This window comes from Emys orbicularis, chromosome 14 (assembly GCF_028017835.1).
Source record: "Emys orbicularis isolate rEmyOrb1 chromosome 14, rEmyOrb1.hap1, whole genome shotgun sequence".
Taxonomy (NCBI): domain Eukaryota; kingdom Metazoa; phylum Chordata; order Testudines; family Emydidae; genus Emys; species Emys orbicularis.
In genome coordinates this window covers 14,768,096-14,790,999 of record NC_088696.1, presented here as the reverse complement: position 1 = coordinate 14,790,999, position 22,904 = coordinate 14,768,096, and positions in this window count along the sequence as shown.

Here is a 22,904-nt window from a genome sequence, read left to right as displayed (position 1 = left end):
TGCTACTTGTATCCAGTTGGGGTATCAATATTTTTAAAAGCTTCCCTGTAAATCAAGTTATGAAAAGGTTAACAAGGCTGATAGAAATGCAGACAGTCATTAAAATAAAGTGCAGTTACTCTATATTTAATATACCTACTGACCAAATCTGGAAGCACTGAATAAATATTTTAACCATAGATACAAAGGTGAATAATCAGTGAGTAAAACACTAAGATAGCTTCTGAAGCTCAAAGATTGTCCTGCAGTAAGAATTAAATGACATGGTTGTGACAGAACAGTAGAGCTGCTAAATGACCTGGAAACATCCCAAGGCAGCCAGTCAGTAGTGTACTAAAAAATCTGCATTGACAATCCTGTATGTGCTCTTACTGGTCAGCTAGTGCATTCCCCCCATTCCCTCCCTCCTTTCACCCAATCATTTAATATTGTCTTCAGCATTCACAAAAGCATTCAAACGTATGCAGGACACATTACTTATCCAGGAGTTTGAGTTTAACTTTAAGTGACCATTTTCATGCTTTTTATGGTGAGTTTGACATCTTTAAGGGAAGCTGGGAAAGAACATGATACATTTTAGAAATAAAACTGTCTACAGTCCTTGCATTTCAGTGGATGAGAATCTGTAGCAATAGCACAGTTACTGCCTAGAATGGTTGGGATCTCGTTGATTCTTATACTGTATATTCCAATAGATGCCCATTACCAATACTGTGGCAAATAAAACAGTTAATGCAATGTGGAAAAAGATAAAAACAATCTCCATATCTAGCTAATATTGCTGCTGCTCATGTCTCTAGTTCTCACAAACTAATATTATTTGATATTTCTTTATTATTTTCTGTAATTGAATTGATATTCACCATCACAATTTGGACAATCTGAGATTCTGTGGCTGACGTTTTATGGATGCCTACTGCATGTTCCAATCCAAAAGAGAGGAAAAAGCAAGTATGAGACCCTTCCTCAGGCACACTGAGTGGGGCTGCAGATTCACATAACATATCTAAGTAAAAGGGAATGCATGAGTCGTTTGCCTAATTTCTGACAAGAATATCTCATGGCCAATTTTTATTAACTCATATCAAAATGAAACTTCATTTCTTTTCCATTGACTTGGCTTCCCATAATATACTATAGAAAAATTCTGTGAACACTTAACTGGATCTTGTGCAGCCATTCATTTTGTTTTATTCTGGTGAATATCCCAAAGATGAAAAACAAAAGATCTACACCACTTGCTATGGACACCCAATTTTTGCCTGTTGAGCATTTGCCTTGCAAGCAAGAGTCTGTTTGTCTGTGTGATGCAGTCTCTGTTTCTACTGGGCAGCAAGATAATCATCAGCTCTTTATCACAACCTGCTTCTATGAAAATTCTTAGGCTTTTCCTACTGTACTTGCTCAGTTCATAAACAATATTTCATTGCACTGAAGAAGGCCACTAAATATTTTAAAAAAGGATGTTGCACCATTGTGGGACATGTCCATTACAAATCTAAGATAAAATTAGTTCTTTTTTCAGTGGTGTTTTTTTTTTTAAAGCAGTGCACTGAATCCCATTGAAATTTGAAAAGCACATAATGATTTTTTTTTAAAGAACTATGCACATGGACACCTGGAGTTACTGATGATATTGCAGGGCACCAGCAGTTTATTTCCTGTTATGTGCAATGCCTCTTACTGATTTTTTTTTTTAAGTCACAGCCCTTTCTTCTAGTTCCAAGCTCTGCTCTGTTTAAATTAATTGTTCCACGGCAGAAAAAACAGATCTCTCTTTCTCAATGTCTGCAATCTCTCTGTTGCAAACTCCATGTGTGTGTTACTGCTATAGCTTTTTTCAGCAGATACTGTTGAATTGTGTGTTAGCTTTGTGATGTGGACAAATCTTCTAAGTTGTGTTTGGGGCTGCACCACAGTCATTTGACCAGTGTGACGTGAACTGGATCTGATCCCAAATTACAAGTTTGCAGATGGGAAATCACTATTGTTTAACCCAATGTGCCACCTAGCCATGAGGGGATGATACTCTACTTTAGATATAATAATGAACTGGGACTCAAAAAGACATTCATTTTTATAGAGACAAGCTGGATGAGATAGTATATTTTAGAGGACCAACGGTTGTTGGTGAGAGAGACAAGCTTTTGATCTTATACTGAGCTCTTCTTCAGGTCTGCTGAAGCTCAAAATCTTGTCACTCTCACCAACAGAAGTTGGTCCAATAAATATTACCTCAGCCACCTTATCTCTCTAATATCCTGGGATCAACGTGGCTACAACTAACACTGCATATATTCAATTTGTCCATTTCTCTGTCCCCGTGTGTCAGTGCCCAAGTTGAGGCAGTCTTGCCTAGTGGTTGGAGCAAGAGTCCAGCCTATCACAAGTGAATTCAGACAGGGCACATCCAAGCAAAGCCAAAGGTCATAGCCAGGTGTCAGAAACCAAAGTCTGAGGTGAAGGGTTAATCAGAATCACAGTCAGAAGGCGGAGCCAAGGGTGTAACTCAGGAGTCAGAAATCAGGAAGAAGCTGGGGGCTGGAATAGAAGCAGGTACAAGCTGAGGCTAAAGCAAGACTAGAGACTGCAGAGGGATGGACAGAACCAAGCACAGCTGTGGGCTAGATGTGCATTGAGCAACCATGAGTATGCTGCTGAGCTTAAGTGTCAGCTGCTGACTCCTGCAACCAATCAGATGGTATAGTTAATCAAACAGCTTCTATCAGGGCCAGCTGTGCTCAGTTGTCCATTTATTGGACCAACTTCTGTTGGTCAGAGTGACAAGGTTTCGAGCTTTAGCAGACCTAATAAAGTGCTGAGACAAGACCCTGAGGTAAAGGCATTTGAATTGTGATTTCAACTGCTCCTTGCCTTGGCTTTATTAAAGGAGATGTACTTATTTTGATTAATTTGTATTGGCTTCTCATTGCCCTGATCCTGTGCAAGAGGATGTATCGATACTGAATTGTGAGGGAAGAAAGATGGGCTCACCCTCAGTGCCACACCTGGCCAAAAGGGAGTGCCTAGGGCGGCTCATCCCTTTACAGTGAGATTTCCTCTTGGGGGAGTGAATATGCTTGCATTATATAATTGTAGATTTTCTGGTTGCTGTGGTAATTCCACAGAAAAAAATTGTGCAGTTATGTTCTGTTAATGTTTTGAATTAATACGTACTCATATATTAGAATATACTTTATTATTAAAATTGCAGTAGCCCCTACAGGTCCCAACTAAAATCAAGACCCTCCCATTTCCCCCCCCCCACACACACACACACTTGTGTTAGGTGCTGTATATGCCCATAGTGAAAAACAGTTCTAGACTTGAAGAGTCATATACAGATGCTCCCCGACTTTACGCAATCGTTCCGTTCCGGAAAGCCTTGCGTAACCCGAATTTTACGTAAGTCAGAAACGTATATTGTGCAAGCATAAAAAACAAACAATTACAACAAAAATATTGCATTTACCAAAATAAGTACATCTCCTATTGTTATCCTGGCACACTGAAGGCGGCATTTTGTGGTGGGTGACAATGGGCTTAATTTGTAGATGAGGAAGGAGAGGAGGAGACAGGCATGATTTGAATGAAATAATAGGGTGAAACAACAGAAATATAGTATCACTGAAATAACACGAGACTGAGAGGGCTGTGAAAGCACAAAGCCTTCCCTTGTAGGAGATGCTACTGCTGTATTCCTCCGCACACTGCACTACAGTACTTTGCGTTCCCGTACGCTACTCAATATTGTCCGCAACTCGAAAATTTTATTTATGCCTTATGGAACCTTTTGCGTAAGGTCGAATTTGCGTAAGTCGGGTCTTGAATAACCCGGGGAGTGTCTGTAATCTAAATAAAGATTGACAGGGGATGACTTCTTGTTCTCATTTCACAGCTGAGGAATTGAGGCTCAGAGAATTGAGTATACTGCTTAAGGTCACACAGGGAATCTGTGACAAAGCTAGGAATTGAACCCAGATCACCCAGATCCTACACAGTGCCTTAGCTACATGATCATCATTGCACTTAACATATTTATGTAAGGCATAGTTTTTATCCATGTCCTTTGTATGGCTGCAGCGTGATACTCATCCAAATAATGGTGGGGAAAACAGGACATTGTCAACAAAAAAGTTTGGTTTGGAAGGTAATGAGAGGAAAAATACTCTGTGAATTGAGTGCATAATAATAAAAAAAAATCTGTGAAAGAAAGTCATCGGGAGAGGAAGTCTAATGAACTCATGAAATAAGATCACCACACAAGGCAAGGTCTCCAAGCCTTTTCTGTTTCCCTTTATAATCTCCAGCACAGGTACTATGGCATTAAATTATGATGGACAGATGGAAAAATCCTATGGAAGAGGTCATCTAGCACAACCTTTTTGCCAGGTTGGCTGCAAATCCATCAAAACCTACAGTTGTTGAACTGCTAATGAGTTCCTAATTAGGAAATAGCCAGTCATATTAATAATATATAATGTTCCCCAAGTCTGTCAACCAGGAGAATGAAGCTGTTACCAGCCTGCCTGCCAGGTTGATGCATGTCTATTTAAATATATGACCTTGACCATGCTAATTATACTTCACTCTTCTCCCACAATAACCAATGGTATTATAACAAGCTTTTTTCAAAAACTTACAGCTGCTTTTTAATGATCCAATTTACTTATTCAGAATCCTCAAGTGATACCAGGTGCTATTGTCTGTTGTACAGTTGTGCTCCATAGACCTCATTAGCTCAGTGCAAAAAAGGTCAAATTCTGTTTATTTATTTATTGGCATCAGTCATATCAAGAAAATACCTTGTATTTCTCACCAGAAGTTTAATGGGTAAAACTGTCTATGGATGTTTAGAGAGACAAGGTGGGTGAGGTAATATCTTTTATTGAACCAACTTCTGTCCAGAGACACAAGCTTTCAGGTCAGGATATTTAGGTCAATTATTAGTGTGCTTGCATCATGCAACATTATGAGTCAGTAGGAAAAGTCTGACTTTACCTAAATCTCTTAGAGATTTGTATGGGGTGAACCAAATAATACATAGTCACTTCTCAATTAGTCAGACTGAGAAAATTGCAGTGGCTAGTGATAGTCTGCAATGATTTATGACAATGGCTACAAGGAGAATAAAATTAAGATAATATATAGGGTGGGATTTCAAAACTGCTCAGCAGGTGCCTAACTTTGCTTCCCTAGGAATCAATGGGAGTTTTACTATTGACTTCAGTGAGAGAAGAGTTAACCTAAACATTAACAGTCAAACAAAATGTAGAAGAATACTGAAAAGCAAATTCAGCCTCAACATAACCAGCCTACATACAGATCTAGGGTCAGGGATACCCACGGAAGGTTTAAAGCAGGGGTCAGCAACGTTTGGCACGCGGCTCGCCAGGGTAAGCACCCTAGCGGGCTGGGTCAGTTTATTTACCTGCTGACGCGGCAGGTTCGGCCGATCACGGCCCCCACTGGCCGCAGTTCACCGTCCCGGGCCAATGGGGGCTGCGGGAAGCGGCGCGGGCGAGGGATGTGCTGGCCGCGGCTTCCCACCGCCCCTATTGGCCCAGGACGGCGAACCGCGGCCAGTGGGGGCCGCGATCGGCTGAACCTGCCGCGTCAGCAGGTAAATAAACTGGCCCGGCCCGCTAGGGTGCTTACCCTGGCGAGCCGCGTGCCAAACGTTGCCGACCCCTGGTTTAAAGCCTGGATGCTTCTCCAAACTGTGAACCTATAGAAGACCTAGCCAGGTTTCACACATTTTCCACCCTTGCTATTTGTGTCATCCTGGGAATACAACACTGTCTTGCAGTGTCTGGGGGTGGGTGGGGGGAGAGAAAGGGGTCTACCAAAATAGCTGGATGGATCTTACAGAGAAGGAGCAACAAATAACCTTTTTACATGTCCAATACTGTAAGAAGCAACACAGATCCACTCATTGCTTCTGTTTCTGTTTACTGTGTGGCCAAGAGAGAGTGCACACATTACAGTCCGACCTTCTGAGAAGCTGAGTCAAAATGGCTTCCATTTACCTTCCAGAATACATAGGAAAGGCTACCTCAGCCAATCGGGCAGCCATAACTGATACCATGTGACGTATCAACCAACCCAGTTCAACACACAAGTTTTGCAAGTATAACCCACTGATGACTGTGTGTTTCAGGTCCCCCTTGGTAGCAATCCACAGAGGATATGAGATGTTACAACCACCAACTACAGAGCACTCTATAGCAGCTTATGCTTCTAGCTCTGGAAGTCCTCAGTTCAATCCCTTATGTGTTGACCAAGAGGATGGCCATCACACAAACTTACTAGTATGGATTTACTTTGAAATTTCATTATATTTTCTTCTTTATTGTCCTGTAAGATACTAGTATATGTGGGTGACTTTAAAATGTAAGTGTTCCTATTTAAGTTAATTGCTGTATTGGTGCCCTAGTTGTAAACTACATACAAAAAATCAGGTTGTATATAATTTTCCTAGCTGTATGTTGCTAAACCCATATGGATTTAAAATAGATTTAGTTAGAAAGGGACTTGGAGATATTATTTTTCTATAATTTAAAAATCAAGAAAATTTATGAATCAGAAGAGGGAAAAAATTGGGAAATACTAACTTCATTTGATGAATGTTGCTTATAGTTTCTTTTTGTCCTGCTATTTCCAGGAAGGAAGCACTTTGGAAATACCATGCAATTGGAGAATTGATTTAGACATTTAGGTGAGCCCAGAGGAACAAATGAGAGTGCTGTGGTCAATATTTTAGCTTTAATAGGAAATTGGGTATTCCAAAGCTCACTCAGTTCCTTTAATGAGGATTGTAGACTTCACTAAAGCCGAAAGTAATGTTCTCTAATTCTTTCAAATAAATATTTCACTTTTTCTCTTTCCTAATGTGAGTGCTTGGATAATTGAAGCAAAGTGTTGGTGTTGAATCATGGCAATTAATTTTAATTGTAAATGTACATTTCCAGAGGGGAAAAATATCGAAAGCCTCTAACACCTTTTTGAGTTTTTTAAAAATGTGAGTTGTAAATCCTGATATTGCTTAAAATCCTAAGAACAAACAACAACAAAAAACCCATAATTGCTTATTTAGGATACACTAAAGTTGAATAAACTGTTAATGACTAAAAAATAAACTAAACTGACTAGCTCATTAGTCTTATTTTATATAACAAAAAACTCTAGAATGTGTTGTGTTTAAACAGACATGAGGAAAGTGGTTCTGTAGTCTTTTGTCTTGGTTAGAGCATTGTAAGTTACATCATGCCTAATCTAGCTGAATATCACCAAGAGAAAAATAAATCTTTGGTACAATGGTGCTGCTCCTGATAATACAGAAAGGTTGTTATTAAGAGTAGTCCCGCTCAATTTTTCATTTATTGTTTGCTTTGTTCTCTATGACACTCAGGGTTTTAAGAAGAGAGAGAGAGAGAGACAGAGAGAGAGAAGAAAAAGCACAAATTACATTGACAAGTAAAGGTATTTGTGTATATACTTCCTGTGCCAATGGATTCTGTCATACAACTATCTGTATCCAGGTCACCGGGAACTGAGTTTTTCACTTGTTTAATACAAGTTCACTCAGCTTAACCATTGAAGTGACCGCAAGAGGTTGACCAAAGATTTGTTCTTAATGTTTATAGTATTCGCTTAAAGGGAAATGCTGCACTTAAAGTTGTGAAGCTACAACCGTTCAAAAAAAAAATACCTTTCTCACTGCAGATATCCACCCTTGGTCCAAAAGATGGTCTTTAGTGGGAAATCCTTTGAGCCATTGTTCACATTAGCAAAAAAATAAAAACTGAAGGGGGAAAAAGGATTGCTGGACTAGACAATGTAGAATTTGGCATGTGAATAGGGTCATTAGAATATATGTCTGTGATCAAGTTTGAAGAAAATGATACGATAATATCAATGATAAGAGATTGATAAATTACTTTTGAGCATGGCTAAGTGTTTAGCAGAGTCTAATAAAATCCCCACATACACCTTTATTTGAATTGCAGAAGTGCCTAGTAGGTGGTGCACAAACACAGAACAAAAAGACAGTCCATGGCCCCAAACAGCTTACAGTCTATAAGACGAGAAACCACAGTTGGATACACACTGACAGATGACGGTGGGGGGGAGAGGGCAAGAAAACAGTGCGGCAATACATGTCAACATGATAGGCTGTGGTCTCTGCACCACCAACCTAACTGTTTTCAAGTTCTTTGTAGGCATCATGGCAAAGAAGAATTTTATGGAAAGATTTGTATAACCTTTGTAAAGTTATCAGCCAAATCCTTCTGGCATTCATTATGCCACTTTTGAAATCCAATTGACTTCATCAGGTCTAACTCTCACTATCAGTGTGGCCAGAAAGACTTCAATATTTTTCTCCATGGGGGTGTGTGAGTACAGGGCGGGTTCTGTTCTCAAGATGCTGGTGGAACAATTATGTTGGGTGTGTTTCAATGAAGTATCTATGATCCTTTCCAAATAACATTGTTTTATTATGAGGAATACAAGAGAATCATAGGGGTGAGGGGGACTGGGCATGACAATTTTAGGCTGTGTTGTTGCAAACCTGAAGATGTCTGTCTTAGTTGCCAAGACACAGCTGTCACAATGTCAACACATGTTCTGCTGCACTGTTAACCCAGCCTTGCAGAAAATGCTGTTCAGCCAGACAATAGTATCAGCAAAGGTATGAATGTGTCAATTAGGAGAAGATTAGTTTGCTCATCTGGGGGGGGCATATTTGTTTTCAAGATTTCAACAGTTCTAGACAAAACACTGTGCCAGTCCTCACTTTTGAGCAATGTGCAAATCAAATAGACCATTAACCCTAACAGAGCCATCAGCATCTCTTCCAAGCATAGGTAGTTTCTATAAGACACAGGAGCAAATTCAGCAGGTACAACTTCATTGAATACAGAGGTGAGTTTGGTCCCAAATCTACAATAGCCTGAGATATCCCTGCTAGGGATAGAAGTGTCTCTATCTAAAAGCACATCAAAAGAGCCAGAAAAAACAAACAAGCAAATACTTACTATTCTCATTTAAAGATAAGTCTAAAAAGTATCTTTGGGTGTGATCCAAAGCCCATTAACGTCAATGGGAAGCTTTCCATTGACTTGAATAGGATTCAAAGCATGCCCAACGTTAGCAGTCAGTGGAAAGACTCCTAATGACTTCAATAGGCTTTGGATCAGGCCCTTTGTGTGCTCTCAAATTCATCTGCCCATGGGTAGAATCTTCTTTGAGTAACAAACAAATAATTACAAGTTGATAAAGTGCAGGCCAAATATTTTCAGTGGTATTAGAAAACATTATCCAAAATGGCTGTGTTCCTTCATGTGGTTTTTATTCTATGTGAGATTCATGTTCTGTTCTCCTTTAATTCTTTGCCCAGTTTTCAATCTTATGGCTCAGGAAATAATTTGGGATAATACAAACCTGCCCAAATGATCTGCAGAACTTATCTCAAAATATGTAGGAATGGGTCAGTGTCCATGCCAGCTCTGGGCAATAGTTGGTCACATAAGTGTCATCAAGGAGTCTATCCTTGGAGGGTAAGTCTGAAAAGGGAGAGAGACTCAAATAGTTTAGGTCAAGAAGAGTCCAGTTCAGACTCAGTTCGTAGACAGAATGAGTAGGCCAAGTCTCGGTTAGGTTTCTGTCCTTCCTAGGTGTTGTCATCCCCCCCCGCAATTCTGTGATGAACAGCAACATGGCAATCAGTTCCCAAACTCTTCCAATTCTCTCCCTCCACCTCTTGAAATGAATCTCTAAGATTGTTATCAAAGATACACCACAGGTTTCTGAAATATCCTTGGAAGATTTGTCTGCCTTTTTTCCTTTCTCTCTCAAAAGAATAGTGTTTTTTCCCCATTTAATCACCTTCCAGTGGCTCTTCTTTTTTCTCCCCAGTGTATTAGCAGAAATGATATTAGAAGCATGGCATGCATTTTGATTTTTTTTTTTTTTTGAGTCTTTTGATTCTTTCACCTTTCTGTTGACCTAATAGCTTGTCTGTTGTATCTTACCTTTCTTCTTTTACAAAATCTTTAGTATCATCCACTTTGAAATAACAAATATGTTTGCTGGGCTCTAGACCTGTTTGAACTGTGAGATATCTGCCGTCACTCATATAATGCCTAGTTAGCACGTCGGTGGGAAAGTACATTCAGCTTGGTTGCCTGCTAAATGTCTTCAAAGTAGATGAAAAGATGGGCAGGAAAAATAAAAACAGTTACTTTTTATACACAGATAGGAAATCAGAAGCCCTCCCAAGTAACTTCTAAAATCTCTAAGAAGGGGAGTCATTATTGCCTGGGCTTGTTTTATCCTCATTTGAACATGTTTTGTGTGCTTTTTTGACAATCCCTCTAGAGCAGGGGTCGGCAACATTCGGCACGCGGCTCGCCAGGGTAAGCACCCTAGCGGGCCGGGCCAGTTTATTTACCTGCTGACGCGGCAGGTCTGGCCGATCGCGGCCCCCACTGGCTGCGGTTCGCCGTCCCGGGCCAATGGGGGCGGTGGGAAGCCGCGGCCAGCACATCCCTCGCCCGCGCCGCTTCCCGCCGCCCCCATTGGCCCGGGACGGTGAACCGCGGCCAGTGGGGGCCGCGATCGGCCGAACCTGCCGCGTCAGCAGGTAAATAAACTGGCCCGGCCCGCTAGGTGCTTACCCTGGTGAGTCACGTGCCGAACGTTGCTGACCCCTGCTCTAGAGGCCTATCTGCCTTTTTAGGTTCCTAAATATCTTTAAAAATCTGGCCTCAGGTGCACAGTTTTCTGATAGAATAGAATGTGCTTACTATCTGAAATGCCAGGGGACCATCTGCTTTGTGGAAATGGAACAGACCCTTAACTTACAATTCTCTTCTGTCCAATAATAGTCTCAGGACACCTATGCTAGTATTTTAGGGCTGAGTTGGGAAGCTACCCTCCTCCTCCTCTTCTTTGCTTAGGGCTGCCCTGCTCACCCTGTATTTCCTTCTACACAGACTGGTGGGGTGAAGACTCTGGACTCTGAAATGGGAGCAGCAAGTGGAACTGGTGCCTGCCTGGGAAGATGCTGAAACTCCCAGCATTTCTAGCTGGTAGCTGAAGCAGCAGCACTTGATAGGCCAAAGACCTAGCCCATCATCCTTCTCTCTTCTAACAGAAGATTTCCCCTCTGAGAAGGAGATAGAAAGAAGTGGATCCCCTCCCCCCCGATGTGCCATCTTTCCCCCCTCCTTAAGTATGCACAACATTTTTCTTTTGCAATGACCATAAATCTTCTAAAATGCAGGAAATTTCATTCAGGTTTCCAAAATTATCCAGGGACACCCCTCTTCCCCCACCCTTACTTTTGTTTTTTGCAATTCTCCATAGTGCTGAAATCTAAATAGTGACCTTTAAAGAAATAGGAATGGGAAAGAGATATACCAGGATGATACTCAGGATGGCTATAAATGTGTACACACACAAACACATGCTCTGAGTGGTTGGCTATAGGCCTGCTTGGGGACATTAACTCCTTTGAGATAACTTCCATTCTTGTCCTAATACTTTCCCCTTTCTACAGCCCATCACCTCTAAATGATAGAATGCTCTTCCACTGCATGTGGTTGAGACTTGTGAGCCACAAAAAACCTGGGCACTCCCCCCTATTAAAAGTTAGATTTAAAAACAAAAAAGTAAGCAAAAGACATTTTGACTATGTTTAAAGAGCTTCACAGGTATTGAATATCCCAGCCTGTATCAAAGGTATTTGCCCATCATCTTACAAGAATCTGGCTGATACAAGTCAGCTGTACCACGGCTACTCTTTACTACAAGCTCCATTATACAGTAAATCATTTTGTTTTTGCAAACATGTCAAACTTCCAGGCAGAATCATCTCTGAAGGTAATTGTCTCATAGCATGCAAGTATATGTATGAAAAGCTCCCAGCTAGCACCATCCTAATCGTCTTTTCTTGCAGTAAAGACTCAAATGCTTTCTCAAATCATGAGGTCTAGCCATGTTTTCAGAATTGTTGCCCTTCCCTGACTTTCCCTGCATGCCACTTACCTCTGGTACAGCTGTGAGCAGCACGACTCCTTTGAAAAATGTCTGCACTGAATATAAATTTGCTGCATCTTGGCAGATCTCATGTTTTCACTTTCAGATCTTTGGAGAGACTATCACAGCAGTTTAAAACATTATTGTTTTGATTATAATTATAGAGAGAGAATGCATGGCAGTGAGGTGCAGTGTAAAGCTTTTATCGGATGAGTTTGCGGTGGCGGCATTACTCACAAGTGATGAAGCCACGAATTAGTTATGCTGTTCATCACAAATGCATACCAATCAAGCCTGTATGATACCCCTTCATACAATTTGTATGTGCCTCATCTTTTATGGTAAATACATCTGAGAAATGTTAGTTTTAAACGTTTTTTCTCTCCCTATTTTTCTCTCCTCAAATGGCTAAGGCCTCCAACTAGGATAAGTTTCAGAAACCTCTAAGAATGAGCTAAAAGAGTTGCATATACCTCAATTCTATAAACACATACTGTATTAGATATAAAGTAAAGTGAAACATTTAGAATCCAAAACATGCTCCTCATCTGCTTTACTAATTTTAAATCATATCACATTTGGGGCCTCAATTACTTGTGTCCCTTTAAGCTGAAAGTAGATGCAGACTCAGTTAAATAAATGACTTGCTCAAATTAACTATGGTGCCATTAAATATAAATATATAATATTTAAAAGGGCTAGATCCTCAACTGCTGTAAATCAGTGTTGCTCAATTAAAACTAATTCCTATTCAGAATATTTATTGCACATTCATCCTTTTTTTGTGAATTGTTTGTGAACTAGTCTTGATTGTCTTTAAATCGATTAATTCAAACTACTAGTAATAATTATCACACCTAGCTCTTATATAAATATTGGATGAATAATTTTTAACCTGAAGGTTATTCCAAACTGTTCATTTCATTTATCAACGATTTAATATCAGTGTTGAGTAGCTGATCACTGAAATTATCTGATACTGTTTGATTGGATGACTAAATTTTACAATGCTGAATAACAAATAGTGAATAATGGTACTAATTGTTAATGATTAACCATTTTTCTCCTAAAATTTGTGAAACTTTTAGGATTCAAAACATTTTCACAAATACAGAGCAGTGATCCAAAATATTCAGGTGTGGCAAACTAAATCTAGCTCTTTCATTCATGAAAATATTAGTGAACAACTTTTTTTTTTTTAAATATTGGCCCAGTTCTAATGAGAATAAATATGGAACATTTGATGATGATACAAGAGGTAAGCAAGCCAAAAGGTATTGTTAACTGAAGAGCCAAGACATGATGGTATACAGCAGAACTGTTGTCACAATGTCTTTTTGTATTCTCAACCCACAAAGAGAGTTACATTATGTTAATAGAAGACATATGTTTAATGCAGATTAAATAATGCCATGTTGTAGCTATAAGACTGCTCATAGCTGAATGTGACAATGTTGACATATCATAACGAAGAACTTTAACACCAGGGTGAAAATATGAAAATCGGAGAATATTTCATATGCAAAAAGTAATTTCCTTTGTCAGTGATTCTTTGCATTATACCTGATGCTAGAAAACAGCTTTTATTTTTGAATGTCAGCTTCCTCCATCACAGCCCAGTTACTTCTCTTTTGAATCTGCAGACAATTTGTAGTCCTATGTTTATGATATTAGTCATGAGGTGTCTGTTCCCTCTCTAATGCATCTTATGAGTACAGCATCAACTTTCCATTGAAAAAGTAATGTACTCCCCTCTTAAATGTTGGCCAAAGCTGCTTTCTACATTATAAATTTAAGACGGGATTGTTCCATCCAAGGCGATATAGTCCATGTGTTTTAGAAATCTAGGTTGTTGATGGCACACGTTCAGCCTTATCACTTAACTGCAGAGTTAGGAAGGAGGAGTGGGTGGAGAAAACAGTGACGAAGAAAGTGATTGATTTAAAAGATCTAGTAAAATTAGTGGAAGTTTGAGAGTTCTCATTAGGCTGTGCTTTGAACTCTTTAAAGGATTGTTCTGTATCATCATTGGTAGCAGAGTTAAATCTTCTGCCATATCAGTGTGAATATACTTGAGTAAAATACTGCCAGGCCTGACTCCCCCCTCCTGTGGTAAAATTTATGGGATGGGACAATGCAAGAGGAGTTCTCCACTAAGATCCCCTCACAGAAAGCCTTTCATGCTACCCCATTGTGTGGGGGCGATTTTCACCCTCCCCATAGAAAAGACCATCTGGCCCATCCCCAAATCTGAGGATCCTTAGGAGTACACGGCAGGCTAGAGCTATCCACATGAAGGCCCTGTGCCTCCTGGCTGGCTCTTTATCCCCCCTCTTCCTGGTGTGCTCTGCCAAGCTCCCTGGCAGCATAACTCCAACAGAGATGCCTCCAGGATCCTTGGGCAGCGATCAGCAGAAATGGCTCAGCCAGGATTTTTTTCCCCTTTCTGATTAAGCCCTCCAGGAGATAGGCTAGTGTGCACTCCCTACCTCCTCTCTTACCTTAGTCCAATTCCTTTCCTCTTCCTGGCCCACCCAGTCTCCAAACCCTATCCTAGCATGGTCTCTGGATTTATGGAGCACCCTCTGCATCAGCCAGGGGTGGAGAAGGCAGGGCTGTCGATGTAGCCAGGCCACATCTATGTGGAAGTTTTCCCTCTACATGCTGATCAAAGGGAAGCATCCACCAATCAAAAACAACTGGATCCTGAAATAGCAAATAACAGCTTTGGAAAGGGACAGTCTTACCACAGAGAATGTTAACAGCTGGATTACAAGGGAAATTGTCTTTTGGCTTTTGCAAGATTTTCTTCAACACTGTCACTGCCAGTGTACCATTCATCAAGATGATGTAGATATAGTCAGTTAGATTACAGAAACACCATGAATATTTAATCTTACCCACTTTTACAAACTCAGTGATTTTAAATGCAGCACTTTACGTTTTGCCCTTTTAATACTATCAGATAGAATGATTCTTTTATCTGAAAGGAGAAATAAACACTCCAGACTACACAGTTTGGTATTTTAAATATTTTGTTTTGCTTTAAAAAAAAAAAAAAAAGCCTGAACAACAGTGATTTTTGCCTAATTTCAAACATCTTGGTTCAAATACTTGACTTGAACACAATAAGCTTCCTGTTCAATTTAAGAGAAAAATAAAATGTAAAAAAGATCCAGATCAGAGGAAGTGAATTGATTAATTTAAAAAGAAGTATTGTTTATATAGATCATGAGCCCAGGCCTATTGGAGTCAATGGAAGGACTCTGACTTCAGTGGACCTTTGGTCAGGCACTTCATGTATAATGGCACCTTTTTGTGCCAGATTAATTTTGTGAGGAGGAGGGGTGATCTATTACGTACTATTTATTTAGTAGCAAGGGGGAAAATGTCTTAAATTAAATATCCCTTGTGGACCCCCGGCCATGTTTACATTTCAGAAAAAGATCTCAAAGCTAAACAAGCTTTTCAAAAAAACTAGGCTACAAATACTCTGATTAATTTGTGTTAAATATATGTTAGGATCAGGGCCGGCTCCAGCATTTCTGCCGCCCCGAGCAAAAAAAAAAGCCGCGATCGCGATTGGCGGCGGCAATTGGGAAAAAAAAAAGCCGCAATCGGCGGCGGCAGTTCAGCGGCAGGTCCTTCGCTCCAAGACGGAGTGAGGGACCTGCCGCCCCCGAATTGCCGCAGGTGCCACCCCTCTCCTTTGGCCGCCCCAAGCACCTGCTTGTTAAGCTGGTGCCTGGAGCCGGCCCTGGTTAGGATAAAGTTTCAGGAAAAGCTATTGCATGATAGGAGAAGAAATGTTCATATGGAAGATGTCCATATTTTTTGTATTATGGTTATGGCAGGCCTCAGTGTGTGGCACTGTTACCCATAGTCATCCAAGCTATCTTTGAGCATGTAAGCCAGGGGTCGGCAACGTTTGGCACCTGGCTCGCCAGGGTAAGCACCCTAGCGGGCCGGGCCAGTTTCTTTACCTGCTGACACGGCAGGTTCAGCCGATCGTGGCCCCCACTGGCCGCGGTTCGCCATCCCGGGCCAATGGGGGCGGCGGGAAGCGGCGGGGTGAGGGATGTGCTGGCCACGGCTTCCCGCCACCCCCTGTGGCCCGGGATGGCGAACCGCGGCCAGTGGGGGCCACGATCGGCCGAACCTGCCGCGTCAGCAGGTAAATAAACTGGCCCAGCCTGCCAGGGTGCTTACCCTGGCGAGCCACGTGCCAAACGTTGCCGACCCCTGATGTAAGCAAATGTTCAGTCTTGGGAAGGCATGCTGGTTATGCAAAACTCTTTTCTGAGTAGAAGGAGTTGAGTTCATAGCATGAGACTTTTCTCTCTACCTTGGACTTTGATTGGAGCCAATTCCTGAAACAAAGCTGTTCTCTGGGAACTCTGTTGGGATGAGATTCCTGAAAGAAGGGATTGCCCTGCATGCTATTTGACCACCTCTGTTTTAACACTGGTGTGCATGAGTATATAAAATAAGTTTCACTTAAAATATACCAAGATTTCATGTCACTGATTTCTCCTCAACTGGGAAAGCATCTTGCTACTTATGGTGCTACTTATGGTGTCATAAGAAGAGACAATGCTATACACCTGAAGTTCTTTAAGGGCCTGATCCAAAGCCCAGCGAAGTCATTGGAAAGCCTCCTATTTGGATTAAACAATGAACATTGGATTTGGATTAAAAGTATAAAAAAAATTCTGATCACTGTCAATGTTAATACAAACTGCTGTGCTTATGATAGCAGCAGCTGCTCCACCTTAAACACATGGAAATGAGACTGCCAAAGACATTATATGGTACTAAATTTATTGCCATAGGGAAAACAAGAAGGTGTACACTCCTGGATTAAATTGGCTGTAGCAGCGCTAATTGTTTGGGATAGGACGTGCTGTGAAATCTATGCCTCAGACCACAGATGACAGCCCCATGGAGCTGCCTCACAGCACTAGATTGGGGAACCATACACCTCAGTGTAGAATCCATGTTCCTTTCCAGTTGATACAGATGTATGCCCCGCTAGGAGCAATAAAATGATGTTGCATTGAAGTTAAGAGGAATGATGGAAGCAGTGAACTTTAAGGACTGATCCCAAATGGACCAGATTCATTCCTGGTGTCAACTGTTTTAAATGTGTTTAAACCGAGGAAGAACTTGTTCTTAAATATCTATTTAAGATCTATTGAGAGAACAAAGTGGGAATAATGATACTGGCTTTCTTTGTAAAGCGCTTTGAGATCTACCAATGAATGGTGCTATATAAAAACGATGTTATTTATGATTAAAGTGTATATTCTAGGGTTTGATATCACTGAAATCTTCTGGTAAAAAACGGAGAAATCCAACAGAAAGCAAAGGGGGTTAAATTACCTTTTCGCAGCTATTGTCTGGTATTTTAAAACACATTTTCCTGCTTTTTGTGCAACATTAGGCCTTGGAAACATCATAACTTCAATTCTTTTATATTACTTGAGATGTGTAAGGCCAAATTCACTTTTACAAGGTAAAATCTGGCCCCAAATGCTCCTTTAAACAATGCCAGTAGGAAATTGCTCATCTTTATTGTACACATGGCTAATAGAGATACTAGCTTTTTGACCAAAGTGACCTAGTAATTAGCTACAAAATGTCTCCCAAATTTCATCCATTCTGAAATATTTTTCATGCAACTACATTTTAATAAAAGCTTTGCCTTTTCTGCTACATTTTTGACATAATCTAATGTGATGTTCTAAAATGCAGTATAGCTACTGAAAAGGAAAATTGTTTCAAATGAAGTGGGTTAGAAAAAAGTGTTTTTTCAAGAATTTAATTTGTAATCTTTTACAAACAGGCTTAAGCTGAAATGTTTTGTGCTGTGATTGATAATGCATGTATTTAAATTATCAAAGTCAGTGTGCCTGGACATATTGAAAAATTTCTCACTTATCTATTATTATAATTTTGTTCTGCTTTTTGAGTCTGTGGGTAAACGTGTATACTGACAGGAAACCAAAAGAAGGAAGAAATTCCGAGAGAGATTTTTGTGTTTTTCTCTTATTTTTAGATCCCAACCCAACAAATTGTTTAAGTACACACTCACTTCCCGCCGCCCCCATTGGCCCGGGACGGCGAACCGCGGCGAGTGGGGGCCGCGATCGGCTGAACCTGCTGCGTCAGCAGGTAAATAAACTGGCCCGGCCCGCTAGGGTGCTTACCCTGGCGAGCCGCGTGCCAAACGTTGCCGACCCCTGATCTAGACTGACCTCCTGCACATTTGCAGGCCACAGAACCTTACCCACCCACTACTGTAATAGACCCATAACCTCTGGCTGAGTTACTGAAGTCCTCAAATAATGATTTAAAGACTTTAAATTACAGAGAATCCACCATTTACACTAGTTTAAACCATCAGGTGACCCATGCCCTATGCTGCAGAGGATGGCAAAAACCCCTGCCAATCTGACCAGAGGTAAAATTCCTTCCTGACCCCAAATATGGTGATCAGTTAGATCCTGGGCATGTGGGCAAGACCATCCAGCCAGACACTTGGGAAAGAATTCTCTGTAGTAACTCAGAGTCATCTCCATCTAGAGTCCCATCACCAACCATTGGAGATATTTGCTGATAGCAGTCAAAGCTCGGCTACATGCCATTGTAGGCAGTCTTATCATATCATCCCCTCCAAAAACGTATTAATCTAAGTCTTGAAGCCAATTAGGGTCTCTTGCCAACCACTATGCCTCTTGGAAGGATGTCCAGACCTTCACTCCTCTGATGATTAGAAACCTTCACCTAATTTCAAGCCTAAACTTGTTGATGGTCAGTTTATAGCCATTTGTTTTTGTATCCACATTGGCATTTAACTTAAACAACAACTCTCCCTCCCTGGTATTTATCCATCTGATGTATTTATAGAGAGCAATCCCATCTCCCCTGAGCCTTCTTTTGATTAGGCTAAACAAGCCAAACTCTTTGAGTCTCCTCTCATAAGATAGTTTTGGTGGGTTTTTTTTTCCATTCCTCATATCATCCTAGTAGCCTTTCTCTGCACTTGTTCCAGTTCAAATTCATCTTTCTTAGGCATAGGAGGACAGAATTGCACACAGTAGTCGAGGTGAAATCTCACCAGTGCCTTGTATAATGGTACTAACACTTCCCTGTCTCTACTGGAAATACCTCACCTGATGCATCCTAGTACTGCATTTAACCTTTTTCATGGTTGCATCACCTTTTATTAGCATGCTCCCACTTTTTGTGTCAAGGTCAGTAATAAAAATGTTAAATAAGATTGATCCCACTAGTAACTTCCCTCCACCTTTCAGTATGACCCGTTGTAGTCTCCCCTTTAACCAGTTCCTTATATAGTCACTAGCAAGGATATTGAGCATGTGAGAGTCTGTGCTGGATTAATGCATATCAAAGATGGTTTTGGGTTAATGACGCAAAGTAGAGTAAGTGAAGAGTCCCAAAGGGAGATTATAGTCATGGTCTCACACTGAAACAAGTTAGAGTGAGCACAGCCTAAGAGCATCTTTAGTTATGTGGCCAGAGAAGTAAAGATGAGAAATTAGCAAAGGAAGTTAATTGAAACAACTTGGTCTGGAGAAGAGGGCAATAGAACACAGCAACTAACATTAATAACTGAGTAAAAGTACCTTGCACTTACACTTAGGGAATACCTTACACTTGGGGAGACTATTGTTAAAAGTAGCAACAAGACCAATGGTACAAATCAAAGGTTCTTAAGATTTTAGTTATCCCAAGAGTGGTCAAGTAATTAGCAAATCCCTGCATCATGAGTTGATTTCTGATTGTGGATTTCTGAATTCATTTGCAGTGGTTTCAAAAACTACCTATAGCATCCGTTTACTTATTACTTTTGTGTAGATTTTTCCATTTCTGGATTAGGAAACATTCTAAAAAATCACTAAGGATTTGAGTCAAAGCACATTGATTTCACTGGGGTTTGAATCAGGCCCTAAATTTACAGATCATCTAGGCTCCATAAATTTACAGAGCTCCATCTATCTCCTTGAATTAAATAAGTTCTGTTTGTGAGGCGAGCCAAAAACAGGGGGAAAAGGGGAAATACCATTATAATAAGTTAGTTTGAAATTTGTATAACGTTCCTGTCCCGAGACCAAGAAAATTACAGAAAGATCCATACCTTATTTTTGATTTGGGGTGGAATTTATTATGTGAGCCATAGTTCATAACCATTAATCACAATAAGACTGGATGCTGATGGAAAAAGAGTTATGGTGTAATTTATGGGGAACATCCTGTTTTATACAGAAAAAGCATGAAGCAATGCAATTTTAAAGTCTTCCATGCTGGACTAATAATGTGGAAAAATACTATAAACTGAGATGAAATATTAAAGAATCACAATAGACAATACTGTGCAAGAGGAAACATATTTCTTCCTCTAAACTGAAATATAATTTTCATTTCTTAAACTTGACCTAAAATGACAATTATAATTGGATATTTACAATGAAAAATATGTAAAAAACCTACAAGCAATAAGTCAGTGATTATGCACTTGCTGAAAACATGCACTGCACTTTAAAAAAAAATCCTAATTAAATCCTAATTAGAATGTGCAGTAGAGTGTTAATTCTTGCTAGTTATTCCTCTAGGGCCTTCCCTAAACCTTCAGGAACATAAGCTTACTCAGATATGTAAGAGATAATTATCAATAAATAGGGACCATCACATAACATGTTCACTGCATTGCTTATTTGTGGCTTACTGTCTGTTTTATCAGACAGAAGAGAAAATATAATATGGAAATTTTTTGTTACAGATGAGCATTTTCAGCTTCATCCAAATGCAATTACTGCACTACAAAAGGCTGGTCATCTTATCATTGTGTAATAATGTTGGCATAAGCCTAGACTCCACAAACACAAGTTGAGATGCTTGCATGTTGGAAAGGTCATCTTAGATCTTGAGATGTGATGAGGGCAAAGAAAAGTGAGGAAAAACATAAATTCTCGATTAAAAACATTTGACCCATTTTGTAGGGGAACTCTTTCTCCTTGGAACCAAGAAAAGACAACTTCAGAGGGTCTCAATGTATGTTCTTGGACTTTTTTATTTTGAGGTCCAACATTTCCCAGTTTAAAGCCTTTGAACCGTTCCACCCAATATTTTATTTTGTTTTCATACATACTTTCCTTCTGACACCTCTGGTATTGGCCACTGTCAGAGATAGGAGAGGAGGCTAGATGGACGATTGGTTTGACCCAATATATATTATATTTACATAAGCACCAATCCATTGTGTAAAGCACTGAACAATAATTAAACATGCATTAAAAAATTCAACAGGTCAATCCGGCCACAAAAGACTATTAAGGAGAATGAAGAGTGACAGGCAGCCACCAATAAATCAGCCAGCAGATTTGTATTAGAAAAACAGATGGTTTTACTGTATGAGATATGCTTTGAACATCATCTGCATAGGACTGAAAAGCTTACCCCTGAAGCCATGTATAATCCATTTTATTAGTGTTTAGAGAAATACAGGGGTCAAATTAGTTCACTTGGCAGCTTAATAATTTATATGAACAGATCATTGGAAAAAATCTTTATCATTTTCATAAACTGGGTGTAAATGATCAAATGTTCTAAACCGTGAAACATCCTTATAGTCAAAGTGAAGGACTTCACTTTGACTATATTCAAATATTTAATTAGAGTCATTAACAAAGTGACTGAGAAAAGGTTGTTGTTCTCCAATCGCTTCTGTCCCTCTTCCTACAGCAGGGAGGCTGTCACCATATGTGATGGTTCATGGTTCATTACATTCTTGTCCTGATGTCAAAGTGGATCATCTTTCCCTGCTGAAAAAAAGCTAGTTTTAGGTCTGTTTTGTCCAAATTACTAAACTTTTCACATTTTTCCAAAGTGCATTTAGCATTTGAATTAGGTTTAAAGCCCTGTTGAGGAACACAACCTCAACTCTCCTTCCTAGTAAGTAATTTTAGCTATGTTAAAGATCCCATTATTTGGAGAAAAAAAAGGTGCAGTTTTCTAAATAAATAAGTAAAATCTATAGATATGAACACACTGTCAGTATGAAACACCATCATGTTGAACATCTACTGGGCCTGAATATCACATTTAGATCTGGCTATCCAATTTTTGAAGTGTGTTTACTTTTACTGAAATTGGCAGGGTCCACTTGTTGCTTGAAGCCTTATTTGAATGAATTAATTGTCCTATGTTTTTTTGGAGGCCAGTTTGGTCAACTGTTCACTTCTTTTCATGCATATATGATAAATCATTAATATATATTTCCCTACTTTATTATCTTGCTTTTGTTGATTTTAATTCTGAAGACTTAATCCTAAAAATGAACAAATGGTAAAATAAGGTGTTGAAGGAATATAATGCTTTTCCTTTAAGTATCTCAAAGACATGCACTGGTATTAATTTAATTTCAGGTAGGTATGTGATATTACAGAAGCCATTTTACACAAACTTTGGACAACGAGGTTATGGCCCGGATCCTCAACGCTATTTAGGCTCCGAACTTCCACTAAAATGAGTAGAAGTTTGGCATCCAAATACCTTTGAGGATCTAGGCCTAAGTGACTTGCCCAAGGTCATTTAACATATTACTCAGCCCAATTCCACTGAAGTCAGTGGAATTAATTGAATGGGTGTAGGGTTGGGTCTTGAGTCAGAAACAGAGCTGGAAATGAGAACCTTGAAGTTTTTTTCAGTTACCTACTCTTCCTATTAGATTATGTTCCTAGATCATCTTCCATTGAACACTTGCTGAAGCTAGTGGTGGTAACACGTGTAGAAGTCTCTGGCATTGTTCTGCTGAGCACCTGCTTCTTTACAATAACTGA